Here is a 26,973-nt window from a genome sequence, read left to right as displayed (position 1 = left end):
TATGATTTAGAGTATTCTGCAACCAATTTTATGAGTGTGCTAACTAAGCACCAGAATTTCCTTTAAGGAACATAACGTTTTCTACTCACTGGAACATTAGCGTTTGCAGAACAAAACCAATTCAATGGCTGTTCCACTGTAAAGGGTACTAGGTAGGTTACTGAATTCAGCTTGCATTGGTGTATTCCATGGCATTGAGCATTCTACATGCAACATCTATAAAGTTCCAGATCAGCTTGAGCAGTTATATACACTACCTTATCACAAACTGTATTGAATAGAATGTAAAGCATTCAACTCAATGGAGTGTATAGTTCAAATTTGCTGAAATCCAGTATGTGCTAACATGATGTAAACCTTATTATTATGCACAGCATATGATTTAGAGTAGTCCGCAACCAATTTTATGAGTGTGCTAACTAAGCACAAGAATTTACTTTCAGTAACATAACGTTTTCTACTCACTGGAACATTAGCGTTTGCAGAACAAAACCAATTCAATGGCTGTTCCACTGTAAAGGGTACTAGGTAGCTTACTGAATTCAGGTTGCATTGGTGAATTCCATGGGATTGAGCACTCTACATGCAATATCTATACAGTTCCAGATCACCTTCAGTAGTTATCTACACTAGCTTATCACAAAATGTATTGAATAGAAAGTGAAGCATTCAACTCAATGGATTGTATAGTTCAAATTTGCAGAAAACAAGTATGTGCTAACATGAAGTAAACTTTGATATTATACTCACCATATGATTTAGAGTTGTCTGCAACCAATTTTATGAGTGTGCCTACTAAGCTCAAGATGTTACTTTCAGTAACATCTACTTTTCTACTCAGTGGAACATTAGCGTTTGCAGAACAAAACCAATTCAATGGCTGTTCCACTGTAAAGGGTACTAGGTAGGTTACTGAATTCAGCTTGCATTGGTGAATTCCATGGCATTGAGCACTCTACATGGAATATCTATACAGTTCCAGATCACATTGAGCAGTTATATACACTACCTTATCACAAACTATATTGAATAGAAAGTAAAGCATTCAACTCAATGGAGTGTATAGTTCAAATTTGCTGAAATCCAGTATGTGCTAACATGATGTAAACTTTGTTCTTATACTCACCATCTGATTTAGAGTATTCTGCAACCAATTTTATGAGTGTGCTAACTAAGCCCCGGAATTTACTTTCAGGAACATAACGTTTTCTACTCACTGGAACATTAGCGTTTGCAGAACTAAACCAATTCAATGGCTGTTCCACTGTAAAGTGTACCAGGTAGGTTACTGAATTCAGCTTGCATTGGTGTATTCCATGGCATTCAGCACTCTACATGCAACATCTATACAGTTCCAGATCAGCTTGAGCAGGTATATACACTACCTTATCACAAACTGTATTGAATACAATGTAAGGCATTCAACTCAATGGAGTGAACAGTTCAAATTTTCAGAAAACCGGTATGTGCTAACATGAAGAAAACCTTATTATTATACACAGCATATGATTTAGAGTAGTCTGCAACCAATTTTATGAGTGTGCCTACTGAGTTCAAGATGTTACTTTCAGTAACATCTACTTTTCTACACAGTGGAACATTAGAGTTTGCAGAACCAAACCAATTCAATGGCTCTTCCACTGTAAAGTGTACCAGGTAGGTTACTGAATTCAGCTTGCATTGGTGTATTCCATGGCATTCAGCACTCTACATGCAACATCTATACAGTTCCAGATCAGCTTGAGCAGTTAGATACACTACCTTATCACAAACTGTATTGAATAGAATGTAAAGCGTTCAACTCAATGGAGTGTATAGTTCAAATTTGCTGAAATCCAGTATGTGCTAACATGATGTGAACCTTATTATTATGCACAGCATATGATTTAGAGTAGTCTGCAACCAATTTTATGGGTGTGCTAACTAAGCACAAGAATTTACTTTCAGTAACATAACGTTTTCTACTCACTGGAACATTAGCGTTTGCAGAACCAAATCAATTCAATGGCTGTTCCAATGTAAAGGATACCAAGTAGGTTACTGAATTGAGCTTGCATTGGTGTATTCCATGGCATTGAGCACTCTACATGCAATATCTATACTCTTCCAGATCACCTTGAGTAGGTAGGTACACTAGCTTATCACAAAATGTATTGAATAGAAAGTAAAGCATTCAACTCAAAGGAGTGTATAGTTCAAATTTGCTGAAAACAAGTATGTGCTAACATGAAGTAAACTTTGATATCATACTCACCATATGATTTAGAATAGTCTGCAACCAATTTTATGAGTGTGCCTACTAAGCTCAAGATGTTACTTTCAGTAACATCTACTTTTCTACACTGTGGAACATTAGCGTTTGCAGAACAAAACCAATTCAATGGCTGTTCCAGTGTAAAGGGTACTAGGTAGGTTACTGAATTCAGGTTGCATTGGTGAATTCCATGGCATTGAGCACTCTACATGCAATATCTATACAGTTCCAGATCACCTTGAGCAGTTATATTCACTACCTTATCACAAACTGTATTGAATAGAATGTAAAGCATTCAACTCAAAGGAGTGTACAGTTCAAATTTGCTGAAATCCAGTATGTGCTAACATGATGTAAACCTTATTATTATGTACAGCATATGATTTAGAGTAGTCTGCAAACAATTTTATGAGTGTGCCTACTAAGCTCAAGATGTTACTTTCAGTAACATCTACTTTTCTACACAGTTGAACATTAGCGTTTGCAGAACAAAACCAATTGAATGGCTGTTCCACTGTAAAGGGTACTAGGTAGGTTACTGAATTCAGCTTGCATTGGTGAATTCCATGGCATTGAGCACTCTACATGCAATATCTATGCAGTTCCAGATCACCTTGAGCAGTTATATACACTACCTTATCACAAACTGTATTGAATTGAATGTAAAGCATTCAACTCAATGGAGTGTACAGTGCAAATTTGCTGAAATCCAGTATGTGCTAACATGATGTAAACCTTATTATTATGCACAGCATATGATTTAGAGTAGTCTGCAACCAATTTCATGAGTGTGCTAACTAAGCACAAGAATTTACTTTCAGTAACATAACGTTTTCTACTCACTGGAACATTAGCGTTTGCAGAACCAAATCAATTCAATGGCTGTTCCAATGTAAAGGATACCAAGTAGGTTACTGAATTGAGCTTGCATTGGTGTATTCCATGGCATTGAGCACTCTACATGCAATATCTATACTCTTCCAGATCACCTTGAGTAGGTAGGTACACTAGCTTATCACAAAATGTATTGAATAGAAAGTAAAGCATTCAACTCAAAGGAGTGTATAGTTCAAATTTGCTGAAAACAAGTATGTGCTAACATGAAGTAAACTTTGATATCATACTCACCATATGATTTAGAGTAGTCTGCAACCAATTTTATGAGTGTGCCTACTAAGCTAAAGATGTTACTTTCAGTAACATCTACTTTTCTACACAGTGGAACATTAGCTTTTGCAGAACAAAACCAATTCAATGGCTGTTCCAGTGTAAAGGGTACTAGGTAGGTTACTGAATTCAGCTTGCATTGGTGAATTCCATGGCATTGAGCACTCTACATGCAATATCTATAGAGTTCCAGATCACCTTGAGCAGTTATATACACTACCTTATCATAAACTGTATTGAATAGAATGTAAAGCATTCAACTCAATGGAGTGCACAGTTAAAATTTGCTGAAATCCAGTATGTGCTAACATGATGTAAACCTTATTATTATGCACAGCATATGATTTAGAGTAGTCTGCAACCAATTTTATGAGTGTGCTAACTAAGCACAAGAATTTACTTTCTGTAACATAACGTTTTCTACTCACTGGAACTTTAGCGTTTGCAGAACCAAATCAATTCAATGGCTGTTCCACTGTAAAGGATACTAGGTAGGTTACTGAATTCAGGTTGCATTGGTGAATTCCATGGCATTGAGCACTCTACATGCAATATCTATACTCTTCCAGATCACCTTGAGTAGGTAGGTACACTAGCTTATCACAAAATGTATTGAATAGAAAGTAAAGCATTCAACTCAAAGGAGTGTATAGTTCAAATTTGCTGAAAACAAGTATGTGCTAACATGAAGTAAACTTTGATATTATACTCACCTTATGATTTAGAGTAGTCTGCAACCAATTTTATGAGTGTGCCTACTAAGCTCAAGATGTTACTTTCAGTAACATCTACTTTTCTACACAGTGGAACATTAGCGTTTGCAGAACAAAACCAATTCAATGGCTGTTCCAGTGTAAAGGGTACTAGGTAGGTTACTGAATTCAGGTTGCATTGGTGAATTCCATGGCATTGAGCACTCTACATGCAATATCTATACAGTTCCAGATCACCTTGAGCAGTTATATTCACTACCTTATCACAAACTGTATTGAATAGAATGTAAAGCATTCAACTCAAAGGAGTGTACAGTTCAAATTTGCTGAAATCCAGTATGTGCTAACATGATGTAAACCTTATTATTATGTACAGCATATGATTTAGAGTAGTCTGCAAACAATTTTATGAGTGTGCCTACTAAGCTCAAGATGTTACTTTCAGTAACATCTACTTTTCTACACAGTTGAACATTAGCGTTTGCAGAACAAAACCAATTGAATGGCTGTTCCACTGTAAAGGGTACTAGGTAGGTTACTGAATTCAGCTTGCATTGGTGAATTCCATGGCATTGAGCACTCTACATGCAATATCTATGCAGTTCCAGATCACCTTGAGCAGTTATATACACTACCTTATCACAAACTGTATTGAATTGAATGTAAAGCATTCAACTCAATGGAGGGTACAGTGCAAATTTGCTGAAATCCAGTATGTGCTAACATGATGTAAACCTTATTATTATGCACAGCATATGATTTAGAGTAGTCTGCAACCAATTTCATGAGTGTGCTAACTAAGCACAAGAATTTACTTTCATTAACATAACGTTTTCTACTCACTGGAACATTAGCGTTTGCAGAACCAAATCAATTCAATGGCTGTTCCAATGTAAAGGATACCAAGTAGGTTACTGAATTGAGCTTGCATTGGTGTATTCCATGGCATTGAGCACTCTACATGCAATATCTATACTCTTCCAGATCACCTTGAGTAGGTAGGTACACTAGCTTATCACAAAATGTATTGAATAGAAAGTAAAGCATTCAACTCAAAGGAGTGTATAGTTCAAATTTGCTGAAAACATGTATGTGCTAACATGAAGTAAACTTTGATATCATACTCACCATATGATTTAGAGTAGTCTGCAACCAATTTTATGAGTGTGCCTAATAAGCTCAAGATGTTACTTTCAGTAACATCTACTTTTCTACACAGTGGAACATTAGCTTTTGCAGAACAAAACCAATTCAATGGCTGTTCCAGTGTAAAGGGTACTAGGTAGGTTACTGAATTCAGCTTGCATTGGTGAATTCCATGGCATTGAGCACTCTACATGCAATATCTATAGAGTTCCAGATCACCTTGAGCAGTTATATACACTACCTTATCATAAACTGTATTGAATAGAATGTAAAGCATTCAACTCAATGGAGTGTACAGTTCAAATTTGCTGAAATCCAGTATGTGCTAACATGATGTAAACCTTATTATTATGCACAGCATATGATTTAGAGTAGTCTGCAACCAATTTTATGAGTGTGCTAACTAAGCAAAAGAATTTACTTTCTGTAACATAACGTTTTCTACTCACTGGAACTTTAGCGTTTGCAGAACCAAATCAATTCAATGGCTGTTCCACTGTAAAGGATACCAAGTAGGTTACTGAATTCAGCTTGCATTGGTGTATTCCATGGCATTGAGCACTCTACCTGCAATATCTATACTCTTCCAGATCACCTTGAGTAGGTAGGTACACTAGCTTATCACAAAATGTATTGAATAGAAAGTAAAGCATTCAACTCAATGGAGTGTATAGTTCAAATTTGCTGAAAACAAGTATGTGCTAACATGAAGTAAACTTTGATATTATACTCACCATATGATTTAGAGTATTCTGCAAACAATTTTATGAGTGTGCTAACTAAGCACCAGAATTTCCTTTAAGGAACATTACGTTTTCTACTCACTGGAACATTAGCGTTTGCAGAACAAAACCAATTCAATGGCTGTTCCACTGTAAAGGGTACTAGGTAGGTTACTGAATTCAGGTTGCATTGGTGAATTCCATGGCATTGAGCACTCTACATGCAATATCTATACAGTTCCAGATCACCTTGAGCAGTTATATTCACTACCTTATCACAAACTGTATTGAATAGAATGTAAAGCATTCAACTCAAAGGAGTGTACAGTTCAAATTTGCTGAAATCCAGTATGTGCTAACATGATGTATACCTTATTATTATGTACAGCATATGATTTAGAGTAGTCTGCAACCAATTTTATGAGTGTGCCTACTAAGCTCAAGATGTTACTTTCAGTAACATCTACTTTTCTACACAGTGGAACATTAGCGTTTGCAGAACAAAACCAATTCAATGGCTGTTCCAGTGTAAAGGGTACTAGGTAGGTTACTGAATTCAGCTTGCATTGGTGTATTCCATGGCATTGAGCATTCTACATGCAACATCTATAAAGTTCCAGATCAGCTTGAGCAGTTATATACACTACCTTATCACAAACTGTATTGAATAGAATGTAAAGCATTCAACTCAATGGAGTGTATAGTTCAAATTTGCTGAAATCCAGTATGTGCTAACATGATGTAAACCTTATTATTATGCACAGCATATGATTTAGAGTAGTCTGCAACCAATTTTATGAGTGTGCTAACTAAGCACAAGAATTTACTTTCAGTAACATAACGTTTTCTACTCACTGGAACATTAGCGTTTGCAGAACAAAACCAATTCAATGGCTGTTCCACTGTAAAGGGTACTAGGTAGGTTACTGAATTCAGGTTGCATTGGTGAATTCCATGGCATTGAGCACTCTACATGCAATATCTATACTCTTCCAGATCACCTTGAGTAGGTAGGTACACTAGCTTATCACAAAATGTATTGAATAGAAAGTAAAGCATTCAACTCAAAGGAGTGTATAGTTCAAATTTGTTGAAAACAAGTATGTGCTAACATGAAGTAAACTTTGATATTATACTCACCATATGATTTAGAGTAGTCTGCAACCAATTTTATGAGTGTGCCTACTAAGCTCAAGATGTTACTTTCAGTAACATCTACTTTTCTACACAGTGGAACATTAGCGTTTGCAGAACAAAACCAATTCAATGGCTGTTCCAGTGTAAAGCGTACTAGGTAGGTTACTGAATTCAGGTTGCATTGGTGAATTCCATGGCATTGAGCACTCTACATGCAATATCTATACAGTTCCAGATCACCTTGAGCAGTTATATACACTACCTTATCACAAACTGTATTGAATAGAATGTAAAGCATTCAACTCAAAGGAGTGTACAGTTCAAATTTGCTGAAATCCAGTATGTGCTAACATGATGTAAACCTTATTATTATGTACAGCATATGATTTAGAGTAGTCTGCAACCAATTTTATGAGTGTGCCTACTAAGCTCAAGATGTTACTTTCAGTAACATCTACTTTTCTACACAGTGGAACATTAGCGTTTGCAGAACAAAACCAATTGAATGGCTGTTCCACTGTAAAGGGTACTAGGTAGGTTACTGAATTCAGCTTGCATTGGTGAATTCCATGGCATTGAGCACTCTACATGCAATATCTATGCAGTTCCAGATCACCTTGAGCAGTTATATACACTACCTTATCACAAACTGTATTGAATTGAATGTAAAGCATTCAACTCAATGGAGTGTACAGTGCAAATTTGCTGAAATCCAGTATGTGCTAACATGATGTAAACCTTATTATTATGCACAGCATATGATTTAGAGTAGTCTGCAACCAATTTCATGAGTGTGCTAACTAAGCACAAGAATTTACTTTCAGTAACATAACGTTTTCTACTCACTGGAACATTAGCGTTTGCAGAACCAAATCAATTCAATGGCTGTTCCAATGTAAAGGATACCAAGTAGGTTACTGAATTGAGCTTGCATTGGTGTATTCCACGGCATTGAGCACTCTACATGCAATATCTATACTCTTCCAGATCACCTTGAGTAGGTAGGTACACTAGCTTATCACAAAATGTATTGAATAGAAAGTAAAGCATTCAACTCAAAGGAGTGTATAGTTCAAATTTGCTGAAAACAAGTATGTGCTAACATGAAGTAAACTTTGATATCATACTGACCATATGATTTAGAGTAGTCTGCAACCAATTTTATGAGTGTGCCTACTAAGCTCAAGATGTTACTTTCAGTAACATCTACTTTTCTACACAGTGGAACATTAGCTTTTGCAGAACAAAACCAATTCAATGGCTGTTCCAGTGTAAAGGGTACTAGGTAGGTTACTGAATTCAGCTTGCATTGGTGAATTCCATAGCATTGAGTACTCTACATGCAATATCTATAGAGTTCCAGATCACCTTGAGCAGTTATATACACTACCTTATCACAAACTGTATTGAATAGAATGTAAAGCATTCAACTCAATGGAGTGTACAGTTCAAATTTGCTGAAATCCAGTATGTGCTAACATGATGTAAACCTTATTATTATGCACAGCATATGATTTAGAGTAGTCTGCAACCAATTTTATGAGTGTGCTAACTATGCACAAGAATTTACTTTCAGTAACATAACGTTTTCTACTCACTGGAACATTAGCTTTTGCAGAACAAAACCAATTCAATGGCTGTTCCAGTGTAAAGGGTACTAGGTAGGTTACTGAATTCAGCTTGCATTGGTGAATTCCATAGCATTGAGCACTCTACATGCAATATCTATAGAGTTCCAGATCACCTTGAGCAGTTATATACACTACCTTATCACAAACTGTATTGAATAGAATGTAAAGCATTCAACTCAATGGAGTGTACAGTTCAAATTTGCTGAAATCCAGTATGTGCTAACATGATGTAAACCTTATTATTATGCACAGCATATGATTTAGAGTAGTCTGCAACCAATTTTATGAGTGTGCTAACTATGCACAAGAATTTACTTTCAGTAACATAACGTTTTCTACTCACTGGAACATTAGCGTTTGCAGAACAAAACCAATTCAATGGCTGTTCCACTGTAAAGGGTACTAGGTAGGTTACTGAATTCAGGTTGCATTGGTGAATTCCATGGCATTGAGCAGTCTACATGCAATATCTATACTCTTCCAGATCACCTTGAGTAGGTAGGTACACTAGCTTATCACAAAATGTATTGAATAGAAAGTAAAGCATTCAACTCAAAGGAGTGTATAGTTCAAATTTGCTGAAAACAAGTATGTGCTAACATGAAGTAAACTTTGATATTATACTCACCTTATGATTTAGAGTAGTCTGCAACCAATTTTATGAGTGTGCCTACTAAGCTCAAGATGTTACTTTCAGTAACATCTACTTTTCTACACAGTGGAACATTAGCGTTTGCAGAACAAAACCAATTCAATGGCTGTTCCAGTGTAAAGGGTACTAGGTAGGTTACTGAATTCAGGTTGCATTGGTGAATTCCATGGCATTGAGCACTCTACATGCAATATCTATACAGTTCCAGATCACCTTGAGCAGTTATATTCACTACCTTATCACAAACTGTATTGAATAGAATGTAAAGCATTCAACTCAAAGGAGTGTACAGTTCAAATTTGCTGAAATCCAGTATGTGCTAACATGATGTATACCTTATTATTATGTACAGCATATGATTTAGAGTAGTCTGCAACCAATTTTATGAGTGTGCCTACTAAGCTCAAGATGTTACTTTCAGTAACATCTACTTTTCTACACAGTGGAACATTAGCGTTTGCAGAACAAAACCAATTGAATGGCTGTTCCACTGTAAAGGGTACTAGGTAGGTTACTGAATTCAGCTTGCATTGGTGAATTCCATGGCATTGAGCACTCTACATGCAATATCTATGCAGTTCCAGATCACCTTGAGCAGTTATATACACTACCTTATCACAAACTGTATTGAATTGAATGTAAAGCATTCAACTCAATGGAGTGTACAGTGCAAATTTGCTGAAATCCAGTATGTGCTAACATGATGTAAACCTTATTATTATGCACAGCATATGATTTAGAGTAGTCTGCAACCAATTTCATGAGTGTGCTAACTAAGCACAAGAATTTACTTTCAGTAACATAACGTTTTCTACTCACTGGAACATTAGCGTTTGCAGAACCAAATCAATTCAATGGCTGTTCCAATCTAAAGGATACCAAGTAGGTTACTGAATTGAGCTTGCATTGGTGTATTCCATGGCATTGAGCACGCTACATGCAATATCTATACTCTTCCAGATCACCTTGAGTAGGTAGGTACACTAGCTTATCACAAAATGTATTGAATAGAAAGTAAAGCATTCAACTCAAAGGAGTGTATAGTTCAAATTTGCTGAAAACAAGTATGTGCTAACATGAAGTAAACTTTGATATCATACTCACCATATGATTTAGAGTAGTCTGCAACCAATTTTATGAGTGTGCCTACTAAGCTCAAGATGTTACTTTCAGTAACATCTACTTTTCTACACAGTGGAACATTAGCTTTTGCAGAACAAAACCAATTCAATGGCTGTTCCAGTGTAAAGGGTACTAGGTAGGTTACTGAATTCAGCTTGCATTGGTGAATTCCATGGCATTGAGCACTCTACATGCAATATCTATAGAGTTCCAGATCACCTTGAGCAGTTATATACACTACCTTATCATAAACTGTATTGAATAGAATGTAAAGCATTCAACTCAATGGAGTGTACAGTTCAAATTTGCTGAAATCCAGTATGTGCTAACATGATGTAAACCTTATTATTATGCGCAGCATATGATTTAGAGTAGTCTGCAACCAATTTTATGAGTGTGCTAACTATGCACAAGAATTTACTTTCAGTAACATAACGTTTTCTACTCACTGGAACATTAGCGTTTGCAGAACAATACCAATTCAATGGCTGTTCCACTGTAAAGGGTACTAGGTAGGTTACTGAATTCAGGTTGCATTGGTGAATTCCATGGCATTGAGCACTCTACCTGCAATATCTATACTCTTCCAGATCACCTTGAGTAGGTAGGTACACTAGCTTATCACAAAATGTATTCAATAGAAAGTAAAGCATTCAACTCAATGGAGTGTATAGTTCAAATTTGCTGAAAACAAGTATGTGCTAACATGAAGTAAACTTTGATATTATACTCACCATATGATTTAGAGTATTCTGCAACCAATTTTATGAGTGTGCTAACTAAGCACCAGAATTTCCTTTAAGGAACATTACGTTTTCTACTCACTGGAACATTAGCGTTTGCAGAACAAAACCAATTCAATGGCTGTTCCACTGTAAAGGGTACTAGGTAGGTTACTGAATTCAGCTTGCATTGGTGTATTCCATGGCATTGAGGATTCTACATGCAACATCTATAAAGTTCCAGATCAGCTTGAGCAGTTATATACACTACCTTATCACAAACTGTATTGAATAGAATGTAAAGCATTCAACTCAATGGAGTGTATAGTTCAAATTTGCTGAAATCCAGTATGTGCTAACATGATGTAAACCTTATTATTATGCACAGCATATGATTTAGAGTAGTCTGCAACCAATTTCATGAGTGTGCTAACTAAGCACAAGAATTTACTTTCAGTAACATAACGTTTTCTACTCACTGGAACATTAGCGTTTGCAGAACAAAACCAATTCAATGGCTGTTCCACTGTAAAGGGTACTAGGTAGGTTACTGAATTCAGCTTGCATTGGTGTATTCCATGGCATTGAGGATTCTACATGCAACATCTATAAAGTTCCAGATCAGCTTGAGCAGTTATATACACTACCTTATCACAAACTGTATTGAATAGAATGTAAAGCATTCAACTCAATGGAGTGTATAGTTCAAATTTGCTGAAATCCAGTATGTGCTAACATGATGTAAACCTTATTATTATGCACAGCATATGATTTAGAGTAGTCCGCAACCAATTTTATGAGTGTGCTAACTAAGCACAAGAATTTACTTTCAGTAACATAACGTTTTCTACTCACTGGAACATTAGCGTTTGCAGAACAAAACCAATTCAATGGCTGTTCCACTGTAAAGGGTACTAGGTAGCTTACTGAATTCAGGTTGCATTGGTGAATTCCATGGCATTGAGCACTCTACATGCAATATCTATACAGTTCCAGATCACCTTCAGTAGTTATCTACACTAGCTTATCACAAAATGTATTGAATAGAAAGTGAAGCATTCAACTCAATGGATTGTACAGTTCAAATTTGCTGAAATCCAGTATGTGCTAACATGATGTAAACATTATTATTATGCACAGCATATGATTTAGTCTGCAACCAATTTTATGAGTGTGCCTACTAAGCTCAAGATGTTACTTTCAGTAACATCTACTTTTCTACACAGTGGAACATTAGCGTTTGCAGAACAAAACCAATTGAATGGCTGTTCCACTGTAAAGGGTACTAGGTAGGTTACTGAATTCAGCTTGCATTGGTGAATTCCATGGCATTGAGCACTCTACATGCAATATCTATGCAGTTCCAGATCACCTTGAGCAGTTATATACACTACCTTATCACAAACTGTATTGAATTGAATGTAAAGCATTCAACTCAATGGAGTGTACAGTGCAAATTTGCTGAAATCCAGTATGTGCTAACATGATGTAAACCTTATTATTATGCACAGCATATGATTTAGAGTAGTCTCCAACCAATTTCATGAGTGTGCTAACTAAGCACAAGAATTTACTTTCAGTAACATAACGTTTTCTACTCACTGGAACATTAGCGTTTGCAGAACCAAATCAATTCAATGGCTGTTCCAATGTAAAGGATACCAAGTAGGTTACTGAATTGAGCTTGCATTGGTGTATTCCACGGCATAGAGCACTCTACATGCAATATCTATACTCTTCCAGATCACCTTGAGTAGGTAGGTACACTAGCTTATCACAAAATGTATTGAATAGAAAGTAAAGCATTCAACTCAAAGGAGTGTATAGTTCAAATTTGCTGAAAACAAGTATGTGCTAACATGAAGTAAACTTTGATATCATACTCACCATATGATTTAGAGTAGTCTGCAACCAATTTTATGAGTGTGCCTACTAAGCTCAAGATGTTACTTTCAGTAACATCTACTTTTCTACACAGTGGAACATTAGCTTTTGCAGAACAAAACCAATTCAATGGCTGTTCCAGTGTAAAGGGTACTAGGTAGGTTACTGAATTCAGCTTGCATTGGTGAATTCCATGGCATTGAGCACTCTACATGCAATATCTATAGAGTTCCAGATCACCTTGAGCAGTTATATACACTACCTTATCATAAACTGTATTGAATAGAATGTAAAGCATTCAACTCAATGGAGTGTACAGTTCAAATTTGCTGAAATCCAGTATGTGCTAACATGATGTAAACCTTATTATTATGCACAGCATATGATTTAGAGTAGTCTGCAACCAATTTTATGAGTGTGCTAACTATGCACAAGAATTTACTTTCAGTAACATAACGTTTTCTACTCACTGGAACATTAGCGTTTACAGAACAAAACCAATTCAATGGCTGTTCCACTGTAAAGGGTACTAGGTAGGTTACTGAATTCAGGTTGCATTTGTGAATTCCATGGCATTGAGCACTCTACCTGCAATATCTATACTCTTCCAGATCACCTTGAGTAGGTAGGTACACTAGCTTATCACAAAATGTATTCAATAGAAAGTAAAGCATTCAACTCAATGGAGTGTATAGTTCAAATTTGCTGAAAACAAGTATGTGCTAACATGAAGTAAACTTTGATATTATACTCACCATATGATTTAGAGTATTCTGCAACCAATTTTATGAGTGTGCTAACTAAGCACCAGAATTTCCTTTAAGGAACATTACGTTTTCTACTCACTGGAACATTAGCGTTTGCAGAACAAAACCAATTCAATGGCTGTTCCACTGTAAAGGGTACTAGGTAGGTTACTGAATTCAGCTTGCATTGGTGTATTCCATGGCATTGAGGATTCTACATGCAACATCTATAAAGTTCCAGATCAGCTTGAGCAGTTATATACACTACCTTATCACAAACTGTATTGAATAGAATGTAAAGCATTCAACTCAATGGAGTGTATAGTTCAAATTTGCTGAAATCCAGTATGTGCTAACATGTTGTAAACCTTATTATTATGCACAGCATATGATTTAGAGTAGTCTGCAACCAATTTCATGAGTGTGCTAACTAAGCACAAGAATTTACTTTCAGTAACATAACGTTTTCTACTCACTGGAACATTAGCGTTTGCAGAACAAAACCAATTCAATGGCTGTTCCACTGTAAAGGGTACTAGGTAGGTTACTGAATTCAGCTTGCATTGGTGTATTCCATGGCATTGAGGATTCTACATGCAACATCTATAAAGTTCCAGATCAGCTTGAGCAGTTATATACACTACCTTATCACAAACTGTATTGAATAGAATGTAAAGCATTCAACTCAATGGAGTGTATAGTTCAAATTTGCTGAAATCCAGTATGTGCTAACATGATGTAAACCTTATTATTATGCACAGCATATGATTTAGAGTAGTCCGCAACCAATTTTATGAGTGTGCTAACTAAGCACAAGAATTTACTTTCAGTAACATAACGTTTTCTACTCACTGGAACATTAGCGTTTGCAGAACAAAACCAATTCAATGGCTGTTCCACTGTAAAGGGTACTAGGTAGCTTACTGAATTCAGGTTGCATTGGTGAATTCCATGGCATTGAGCACTCTACATGCAATATCTATACAGTTCCAGATCACCTTCAGTAGTTATCTACACTAGCTTATCACAAAATGTATTGAATAGAAAGTGAAGCATTCAACTCAATGGATTGTACAGTTCAAATTTGCTGAAATCCAGTATGTGCTAACATGATGTAAACATTATTATTATGCACAGCATATGATTTAGTCTGCAACCAATTTTATGAGTGTGCCTACTAAGCTCAAGATGTTACTTTCAGTAACATCTACTTTTCTACACAGTGGAACATTAGCGTTTGCAGAACAAAACCAATTGAATGGCTGTTCCACTGTAAAGGGTACTAGGTAGGTTACTGAATTCAGCTTGCATTGGTGAATTCCATGGCATTGAGCACTCTACATGCAATATCTATGCAGTTCCAGATCACCTTGAGCAGTTATATACACTACCTTATCACAAACTGTATTGAATTGAATGTAAAGCATTCAACTCAATGGAGTGTACAGTGCAAATTTGCTGAAATCCAGTATGTGCTAACATGATGTAAACCTTATTATTATGCACAGCATATGATTTAGAGTAGTCTGCAACCAATTTCATGAGTGTGCTAACTAAGCACAAGAAATTACTTTCAGTAACATAACGTTTTCTACTCACTGGAACATTAGCGTTTGCAGAACCAAATCAATTCAATGGCTGTTCCAATGTAAAGGATACCAAGTAGGTTACTGAATTGAGCTTGCATTGGTGTATTCCACGGCATAGAGCACTCTACATGCAATATCTATACTCTTCCAGATCACCTTGAGTAGGTAGGTACAATAGCTTATCACAAAATGTATTGAATAGAAAGTAAAGCATTCAACTCAAAGGAGTGTATAGTTCAAATTTGCTGAAAACAAGTATGTGCTAACATGAAGTAAACTTTGATATCATACTCACCATATGATTTAGAGTAGTCTGCAACCAATTTTATGAGTGTGCCTACTAAGCTCAAGATGTTACTTTCAGTAACATCTACTTTTCTACACAGTGGAACATTAGCTTTTGCAGAACAAAACCAATTCAATGGCTGTTCCAGTGTAAAGGGTACTAGGTAGGTTACTGAATTCAGCTTGCATTGGTGAATTCCATGGCATTGAGCACTCTACATGCAATATCTATAGAGTTCCAGATCACCTTGAGCAGTTATATACACTACCTTATCATAAACTGTATTGAATAGAATGTAAAGCATTCAACTCAATGGAGTGTACAGTTCAAATTTGCTGAAATCCAGTATGTGCTAACATGATGTAAACCTTATTATTATGCACAGCATATGATTTAGAGTAGTCTGCAACCAATTTTATGAGTGTGCTAACTATGCACAAGAATTTACTTTCAGTAACATAACGTTTTCTACTCACTGGAACATTAGCGTTTGCAGAACAAAACCAATTCAATGGCTGTTCCACTGTAAAGGGTACTAGGTAGGTTACTGAATTCAGGTTGCATTGGTGAATTCCATGGCATTGAGCACTCTACCTGCAATATCTATACTCTTCCAGATCACCTTGAGTAGGTAGGTACACTAGCTTATCACAAAATGTATTCAATAGAAAGTAAAGCATTCAACTCAATGGAGTGTATAGTTCAAATTTGCTGAAAACAAGTATGTGCTAACATGAAGTAAACTTTGATATTATACTCACCATATGATTCAGAGTATTCTGCAACCAATTTTATTAGTGTGCTAACTAAGCACCAGAATTTCCTTTAAGGAACATTACGTTTTCTACTCACTGGAACATTAGCGTTTGCAGAACAAAACCAATTCAATGGCTGTTCCACTGTAAAGGGTACTAGGTAGGTTACTGAATTCAGCTTGCATTGGTGTATTCCATGGCATTGAGGATTCTACATGCAACATCTATAAAGTTCCAGATCAGCTTGAGCAGTTATATACACTACCTTATCACAAACTGTATTGAATAGAATGTAAAGCATTCAACTCAATGGAGTGTATAGTTCAAATTTGCTGAAATCCAGTATGTGCTAACATGATGTAAACCTTATTATTATGCACAGCATATGATTTAGAGTAGTCCGCAACCAATTTTATGAGTGTGCTAACTAAGCACAAGAATTTACTTTCAGTAACATAACGTTTTCTACTCACTGGAACATTAGCGTTTGCAGAACAAAACCAATTCAATGGCTGTTCCACTGTAAAGGGTACTAGGTAGCTTACTGAATTCAGGTTGCATTGGTGAATTCCATGGCATTGAGCACTCTACATGCAATATCTATACAGTTCCAGATCACCTTCAGTAGTTATCTACACTAGCTTATCACAAAATGTATTGAATAGAAAGTGAAGCATTCAACTCAATGGATTGTACAGTTCAAATTTGCTGAAATCCAGTATGTGCTAACATGATGTAAACATTATTATTATGCACAGCATATGATTTAGAGTAGTCTGCAACCAATTTTATGAGTGTGCCTACTAAGCTCAAGATGTTACTTTCAGTAACATCTACTTTTCTACACAGTGGAACATTAGCGTTTGCAGAACAAAACCAATTGAATGGCTGTTCCACTGTAAAGGGTACTAGGTAGGTTACTGAATTCAGCTTGCATTGGTGAATTCCATGGCATTGAGCACTCTACATGCAATATCTATGCAGTTCCAGATCACCTTGAGCAGTTATATACACTACCTTATCACAAACTGTATTGAATTGAATGTAAAGCATTCAACTCAATGGAGTGTACAGTGCAAATTTGCTGAAATCCAGTATGTGCTAACATGATGTAAACCTTATTATTATGCACAGCATATGATTTAGAGTAGTCTGCAACCAATTTCATGAGTGTGCTAACTAAACACAAGAATTTACTTTCAGTAACATAACGTTTTCTACTCACTGGAACATTAGCGTTTGCAGAACAAAACCAATTCAATGGCTGTTCCACTGTAAAGGGTACTAGGTAGCTTACTGAATTCAGGTTGCATTGGTGAATTCCATGGCATTGAGCACTCTACATGCAATATCTATACAGTTCCAGATCACCTTCAGTAGTTATCTACACTAGCTTATCACAAAATGTATTGAATAGAAAGTGAAGCATTCAACTCAATGGATTGTACAGTTCAAATTTGCTGAAATCCAGTATGTGCTAACATGATGTAAACATTATTATTATGCACAGCATATGATTTAGAGTAGTCTGCAACCAATTTTATGAGTGTGCCTACTAAGCTCAAGATGTTACTTTCAGTAACATCTACTTTTCTACACAGTGGAACATTAGCGTTTGCAGAACAAAACCAATTGAATGGCTGTTCCACTGTAAAGGGTACTAGGTAGGTTACTGAATTCAGCTTGCATTGGTGAATTCCATGGCATTGAGCACTCTACATGCAATATCTATGCAGTTCCAGATCACCTTGAGCAGTTATATACACTACCTTATCACAAACTGTATTGAATTGAATGTAAAGCATTCAACTCAATGGAGTGTACAGTGCAAATTTGCTGAAATCCAGTATGTGCTAACATGATGTAAACCTTATTATTATGCACAGCATATGATTTAGAGTAGTCTGCAACCAATTTCATGAGTGTGCTAACTAAACACAAGAATTTACTTTCAGTAACATAACGTTTTCTACTCACTGGAACATTAGCGTTTGCAGAACAAAACCAATTCAATGGCTGTTCCACTGTAAAGGGTACTAGGTAGGTTACTGAATTCAGCTTGCATTGGTGTATTCCATGGCATTGAGGATTCTACATGCAACATCTATAAAGTTCCAGATCAGCTTGAGCAGTTATATACACTACCTTATCACAAACTGTATTGAATAGAATGTAAAGCATTCAACTCAATGGAGTGTATAGTTCAAATTTGCTGAAATCCAGTATGTGCTAACATGATGTAAACCTTATTATTATGCACAGCATATGATTTAGAGTAGTCCGCAACCAATTTTATGAGTGTGCTAACTAAGCACAAGAATTTACTTTCAGTAACATAACGTTTTCTACTCACTGGAACATTAGCGTTTGCAGAACAAAACCAATTCAATTTCTGTTCCACTGTAAAGGGTACTAGGTAGCTTACTGAATTCAGGTTGCATTGGTGAATTCCATGGCATTGAGCACTCTACATGCAATATCTATACAGTTCCAGATCACCTTCAGTAGTTATCTACACTAGCTTATCACAAAATGTATTGAATAGAAAGTGAAGCATTCAACTCAATGGATTGTACAGTTCAAATTTGCTGAAATCCAGTATGTGCTAACATGATGTAAACATTATTATTATGCACAGCATATGATTTAGAGTAGTCTGCAACCAATTTTATGAGTGTGCTAACTAAGCACCAGAATTTCCTTTAAGGAACATTACGTTTTCTACTCACTGGAACATTAGCGTTTGCAGAACAAAACCAATTCAATGGCTGTTCCACTGTAAAGGGTACTAGGTAGGTTACTGAATTCAGCTTGCATTGGTGTATTCCATGGCATTGAGGATTCTACATGCAATATCTATACTCTTCCAGATCACCTTGAGTAGGTAGGTACACTAGCTTATCACAAAATGTATTGAATAGAAAGTAAAGCATTCAACTCAATGGATTGTACAGTTCAAATTTGCAGAAAACAAGTATGTGCTAACATGAAGTAAACTTTGATATTATACTCACCATATGATTTAGAGTAGTCTGCAACCAATTTTATGAGTGTGCTAACTAAGCACAAGAATTTACTTTCAGTAACATAACGTTTTCTACTCACTGGAACTTTAGCGTTTGCATAACCAAATCAATTCAATGGCTGTTCCACTGTAAAGGATACCAAGTACGTTACTGAATTCAGCTTGCATTGGTGTATTCCATGGCATTGAGCACTCTACCTGCAATATCTATACTCTTCCAGATCACCTTGAGTAGGTAGGTACACTAGCTTATCACAAAATGTATTCAATAGAAAGTAAAGCATTCAACTGAAAGGAGTGTATAGTTCAAATTTGCTGAAAACAAGTATGTGCTAACATGAAGTAAACTTTGATATTATACTCACCATATGATTTAGAGTATTCTGCAACCAATTTTATGAGTGTGCTAACTAAGCACCAGAATTTCCTATAAGGAACATAACGTTTTCTACTCACTGGAACATTAGCGTTTGCAGAACCAAATCAATTCAATGGCTGTTCCACTGTAAAGGATACCAAGTAGTTACTGAATTCAGCTTGCATTGGTGTATTCCATGGCATTGAGCACTCTACATGCAATATCTATACAGTTCCAGATCACCTTGAGCAGTTATATACACTACCTTATCACAAACTGTATTGAATAGAATGTAAAGCATTCAACTCAAAGGAGTGTATAGTTCAAATTTGCTGAAAACAAGTATGTGCTAACATGATGTAAACCATATTATTATGCACAGCATATGATTTAGAGTAGTCTGCAACCAATTTTATGAGTGTGCTAACTAAGCACAAGAATTTACTTTCAATAACATAACGTTTTCTACTCACTGGAACATTAGCGTTTGCAGAACCAAATCAATTCAATGGCTGTTCCACTGTAAAGGATACCAAGTAGGTTACTGAATTCAGCTTGCATTGGTGTATTCCACGGCATTGAGCACTCTACATGCAATATCTATACTCTTCCAGATCACCTTGAGTAGGTAGGTACACTAGCTTATCACAAAATGTATTGAATAGAATGTAAAGCATTCAACTCAATGGAGTGAACAGTTCAAATTTGCTGAAATCCAGTATGTGCTAACATGATGTAAACCATATTATTATGCACAGCATATGATTTAGAGTAGTCTGCAACCAATTTTATGTGCTAACTAAGCACAAGAATTTACTTTCAGTAACATAACGTTTTCTACTCACTGGAACATTAGCGTTTGCAGAACCAAATCAATTCAATGGCTGTTCCACTGTAAAGGATACCAAGTAGTTTACTGAATTCAGCTTGCATTGGTGTATTCCACGGCATTGAGCACTCTACATGCAATATCTATACTCTTCCAGATCACCTTGAGTAGGTAGGTACACTAGCTTATCACAAAATGTTTTGAATAGAAAGTAAAGCATTCAACTCAAAGGAGTGTATAGTTCAAATTTGCTGAAAACAGGTATGTGCTAACATGAAGTAAACTTTGATATTATACTCACCATATGATTTAGAGTAGTCTGCAACCAATTTTATGAGTGTGCCTACTAAGCTCAAGATGTTACTTTCAGTAACATCTACTTTTCTACACAGTGGAACATTAGCGTTAGCAGAACAAAACCAATTGAATGGCTGTTCCACTGTAAAGGGTACTAGGTAGGTTCCTGAATTCAGCTTGCATTGGTGAATTCCATGGCATTGAGCACTCTACATGCAATATCTATAGAGTTCCAGATCACCTTGAGCAGTTATATACACTACCTTATCACAAACTGTATTGAATAGAAAGTAAAGCATTCAACTCAAAGGAGTGTATAGTTCAAATTTGCTGAAAACAAGTATGTGCTAACATGATGTAAACCATATTATTATGCACAGCATATGATTTAGAGTAGTCTGCAACCAATTTTATGAGTGTGCTAACTATGCACAAGAATTTACTTTCAGTAACATAACGTTTTCTACTCACTGGAACATTAGCGTTTGCAGAACAAAACCAATTCAATGGCTGTTCCACTGTAAAGGGTACTAGGTAGGTTACTGAATTCAGGTTGCATTGGTGAATTCCATGGCATTGAGCACTCTACCTGCAATATCTATACTCTTCCAGATCACCTTGAGTAGGTAGGTACACTAGCTTATCACAAAATGTATTCAATAGAAAGTAAAGCATTCAACTCAATGGAGTGTATAGTTCAAATTTGCTGAAAACAAGTATGTGCTAACATGAAGTAAACTTTGATATTATACTCACCATATGATTCAGAGTATTCTGCAACCAATTTTATTAGTGTGCTAACTAAGCACCAGAATTTCCTTTAAGGAACATTACGTTTTCTACTCACTGGAACATTAGCGTTTGCAGAACAAAACCAATTCAATGGCTGTTCCACTGTAAAGGGTACTAGGTAGGTTACTGAATTCAGCTTGCATTGGTGTATTCCATGGCATTGAGGATTCTACATGCAACATCTATAAAGTTCCAGATCAGCTTGAGCAGTTATATACACTACCTTATCACAAACTGTATTGAATAGAATGTAAAGCATTCAACTCAATGGAGTGTATAGTTCAAATTTGCTGAAATCCAGTATGTGCTAACATGATGTAAACCTTATTATTATGCACAGCATATGATTTAGAGTAGTCCGCAACCAATTTTATGAGTGTGCTAACTAAGCACAAGAATTTACTTTCAGTAACATAACGTTTTCTACTCACTGGAACATTAGCGTTTGCAGAACAAAACCAATTCAATGGCTGTTCCACTGTAAAGGGTACTAGGTAGCTTACTGAATTCAGGTTGCATTGGTGAATTCCATGGCATTGAGCACTCTACATGCAATATCTATACAGTTCCAGATCACCTTCAGTAGTTATCTACACTAGCTTATCACAAAATGTATTGAATAGAAAGTGAAGCATTCAACTCAATGGATTGTACAGTTCAAATTTGCTGAAATCCAGTATGTGCTAACATGATGTAAACATTATTATTATGCACAGCATATGATTTAGAGTAGTCTGCAACCAATTTTATGAGTGTGCCTACTAAGCTCAAGATGTTACTTTCAGTAACATCTACTTTTCTACACAGTGGAACATTAGCGTTTGCAGAACAAAACCAATTGAATGGCTGTTCCACTGTAAAGGGTACTAGGTAGGTTACTGAATTCAGCTTGCATTGGTGAATTCCATGGCATTGAGCACTCTACATGCAATATCTATGCAGTTCCAGATCACCTTGAGCAGTTATATACACTACCTTATCACAAACTGTATTGAATTGAATGTAAAGCATTCAACTCAATGGAGTGTACAGTGCAAATTTGCTGAAATCCAGTATGTGCTAACATGATGTAAACCTTATTATTATGCACAGCATATGATTTAGAGTAGTCTGCAACCAATTTCATGAGTGTGCTAACTAAACACAAGAATTTACTTTCAGTAACATAACGTTTTCTACTCACTGGAACATTAGCGTTTGCAGAACAAAACCAATTCAATGGCTGTTCCACTGTAAAGGGTACTAGGTAGCTTACTGAATTCAGGTTGCATTGGTGAATTCCATGGCATTGAGCACTCTACATGCAATATCTATACAGTTCCAGATCACCTTCAGTAGTTATCTACACTAGCTTATCACAAAATGTATTGAATAGAAAGTGAAGCATTCAACTCAATGGATTGTACAGTTCAAATTTGCTGAAATCCAGTATGTGCTAACATGATGTAAACATTATTATTATGCACAGCATATGATTTAGAGTAGTCTGCAACCAATTTTATGAGTGTGCCTACTAAGCTCAAGATGTTACTTTCAGTAACATCTACTTTTCTACACAGTGGAACATTAGCGTTTGCAGAACAAAACCAATTGAATGGCTGTTCCACTGTAAAGGGTACTAGGTAGGTTACTGAATTCAGCTTGCATTGGTGAATTCCATGGCATTGAGCACTCTACATGCAATATCTATGCAGTTCCAGATCACCTTGAGCAGTTATATACACTACCTTATCACAAACTGTATTGAATTGAATGTAAAGCATTCAACTCAATGGAGTGTACAGTGCAAATTTGCTGAAATCCAGTATGTGCTAACATGATGTAAACCTTATTATTATGCACAGCATATGATTTAGAGTAGTCTGCAACCAATTTCATGAGTGTGCTAACTAAACACAAGAATTTACTTTCAGTAACATAACGTTTTCTACTCACTGGAACATTAGCGTTTGCAGAACAAAACCAATTCAATGGCTGTTCCACTGTAAAGGGTACTAGGTAGGTTACTGAATTCAGCTTGCATTGGTGTATTCCATGGCATTGAGGATTCTACATGCAACATCTATAAAGTTCCAGATCAGCTTGAGCAGTTATATACACTACCTTATCACAAACTGTATTGAATAGAATGTAAAGCATTCAACTCAATGGAGTGTATAGTTCAAATTTGCTGAAATCCAGTATGTGCTAACATGATGTAAACCTTATTATTATGCACAGCATATGATTTAGAGTAGTCCGCAACCAATTTTATGAGTGTGCTAACTAAGCACAAGAATTTACTTTCAGTAACATAACGTTTTCTACTCACTGGAACATTAGCGTTTGCAGAACAAAACCAATTCATTTTCTGTTCCACTGTAAAGGGTACTAGGTAGCTTACTGAATTCAGGTTGCATTGGTGAATTCCATGGCATTGAGCACTCTACATGCAATATCTATACAGTTCCAGATCACCTTCAGTAGTTATCTACACTAGCTTATCACAAAATGTATTGAATAGAAAGTGAAGCATTCAACTCAATGGATTGTACAGTTCAAATTTGCTGAAATCCAGTATGTGCTAACATGATGTAAACATTATTATTATGCACAGCATATGATTTAGAGTAGTCTGCAACCAATTTTATGAGTGTGCTAACTAAGCACCAGAATTTCCTTTAAGGAACATTACGTTTTCTACTCACTGGAACATTAGCGTTTGCAGAACAAAACCAATTCAATGGCTGTTCCACTGTAAAGGGTACTAGGTAGGTTACTGAATTCAGCTTGCATTGGTGTATTCCATGGCATTGAGGATTCTACATGCAATATCTATACTCTTCCAGATCACCTTGAGTAGGTAGGTACACTAGCTTATCACAAAATGTATTGAATAGAAAGTAAAGCATTCAACTCAATGGATTGTACAGTTCAAATTTGCAGAAAACAAGTATGTGCTAACATGAAGTAAACTTTGATATTATACTCACCATATGATTTAGAGTAGTCTGCAACCAATTTTATGAGTGTGCCTACTAAGCTCAAGATGTTACTTTCAGTAACATCTACTTTTCTACACAGTGGAACATTAGCGTTTGCAGAACAAAACCAATTGAATGGCTGTTCCACTGTAAAGGGTACTTGGTAGGTTACTGAATTCAGCTTGCATTGGTGAATTCCATGGCATTGAGCACTCTACATGCGATACCTATGCAGTTCCAGATCACCTTGAGCAGTTATATACACTACCTTATCACAAACTGTATTGAATAGAATGTAAAGCATTCAACTCAATGGAGTGTACAGTGCAAATTTGCTGAAATCCAGTATGTGCTAACATGATGTAAACCTTATTATTATGCACAGCATATGATTTAGAGCAGTCTGCAACCAATTTTATGAGTGTGCTAACTAAGCACAAGAATTTACTTTCAGTAACATAACGTTTTCTACTCACTGGAACTTTAGCGTTTGCATAACCAAATCAATTCAATGGCTGTTCCACTGTAAAGGATACCAAGTACGTTACTGAATTCAGCTTGCATTGGTGTATTCCATGGCATTGAGCACTCTACCTGCAATATCTATACTCTTCCAGATCACCTTGAGTAGGTAGGTACACTAGCTTATCACAAAATGTATTCAATAGAAAGTAAAGCATTCAACTGAAAGGAGTGTATAGTTCAAATTTGCTGAAAACAAGTATGTGCTAACATGAAGTAAACTTTGATATTATACTCACCATATGATTTAGAGTATTCTGCAACCAATTTTATGAGTGTGCTAACTAAGCACCAGAATTTCCTATAAGGAACATAACGTTTTCTACTCACTGGAACATTAGCGTTTGCAGAACCAAATCAATTCAATGGCTGTTCCACTGTAAAGGATACCAAGTAGTTACTGAATTCAGCTTGCATTGGTGTATTCCATGGCATTGAGCACTCTACATGCAATATCTATACAGTTCCAGATCACCTTGAGCAGTTATATACACTACCTTATCACAAACTGTATTGAATAGAATGTAAAGCATTCAACTCAAAGGAGTGTATAGTTCAAATTTGCTGAAAACAAGTATGTGCTAACATGATGTAAACCATATTATTATGCACAGCATATGATTTAGAGTAGTCTGCAACCAATTTTATGAGTGTGCTAACTAAGCACAAGAATTTACTTTCAATAACATAACGTTTTCTACTCACTGGAACATTAGCGTTTGCAGAACCAAATCAATTCAATGGCTGTTCCACTGTAAAGGATACCAAGTAGGTTACTGAATTCAGCTTGCATTGGTGTATTCCACGGCATTGAGCACTCTACATGCAATATCTATACTCTTCCAGATTACCTTGAGTAGGTAGGTACACTAGCTTATCACAAAATGTATTCAATAGAAAGTAAAGCTTTCAACTCAATGGAGTGTATAGTTCAAATTTGCTGAAAACAGGTATGTGCTAACATGAAGTAAACTTTGATATTATACTCACCATATGATTTAGAGTATTCTGCAACCAATTTTATGAGTGTGCTAACTAAGCACCAGAATTTCCTTTAAGGAACATAACGTTTTCTACTCACTGGAACATTAGCGTTTGCAGAACAAAACCAATTCAATGGCTGTTCCACTGTAAAGGGTACTAGGTAGGTTACTGAATTCAGCTTGCATTGGTGTATTCCATGGCATTGAGCACTCTACATGCAACATCTATAAAGTTCCAGATCAGCTTGAGCAGTTATATACACTACCTTATCACAAACTGTATTGACTAGTATGTAAAGCATTCAACTCAATGGAGTGTATAGTTCAAATTTGCTGAAATCCAGTATGTGCTAACATGATGTAAACATTATTATGCACAGCATATGATTTAGAGTAGTCTGCAACCAATTTTATGAGTGTGCTAACTAAGCACAAGAATTTACTTTCAGTAACATAACGTTTTCTACTCACTGGAACATTAGCGTTTGCAGAACAAAACCAATTCAATGGCTGTTCCACTGTAAAGGGTACTAGGTAGGTTACTGAATTCAGGTTGCATTGGTGAATTCCATGGCATTGAGCACTCTACATGCAATATCTATACAGTTCCAGATCACCTTCAGTAGTTATCTACACTAGCTTATCACAAAATGTATTGAATAGAAAGTAACGCATTCA

This window comes from Hypanus sabinus, chromosome 30 (genome assembly GCF_030144855.1).
Source record: "Hypanus sabinus isolate sHypSab1 chromosome 30, sHypSab1.hap1, whole genome shotgun sequence".
NCBI lineage: Eukaryota > Metazoa > Chordata > Chondrichthyes > Myliobatiformes > Dasyatidae > Hypanus > Hypanus sabinus.
This window is presented reverse-complemented; position numbering follows the sequence as displayed.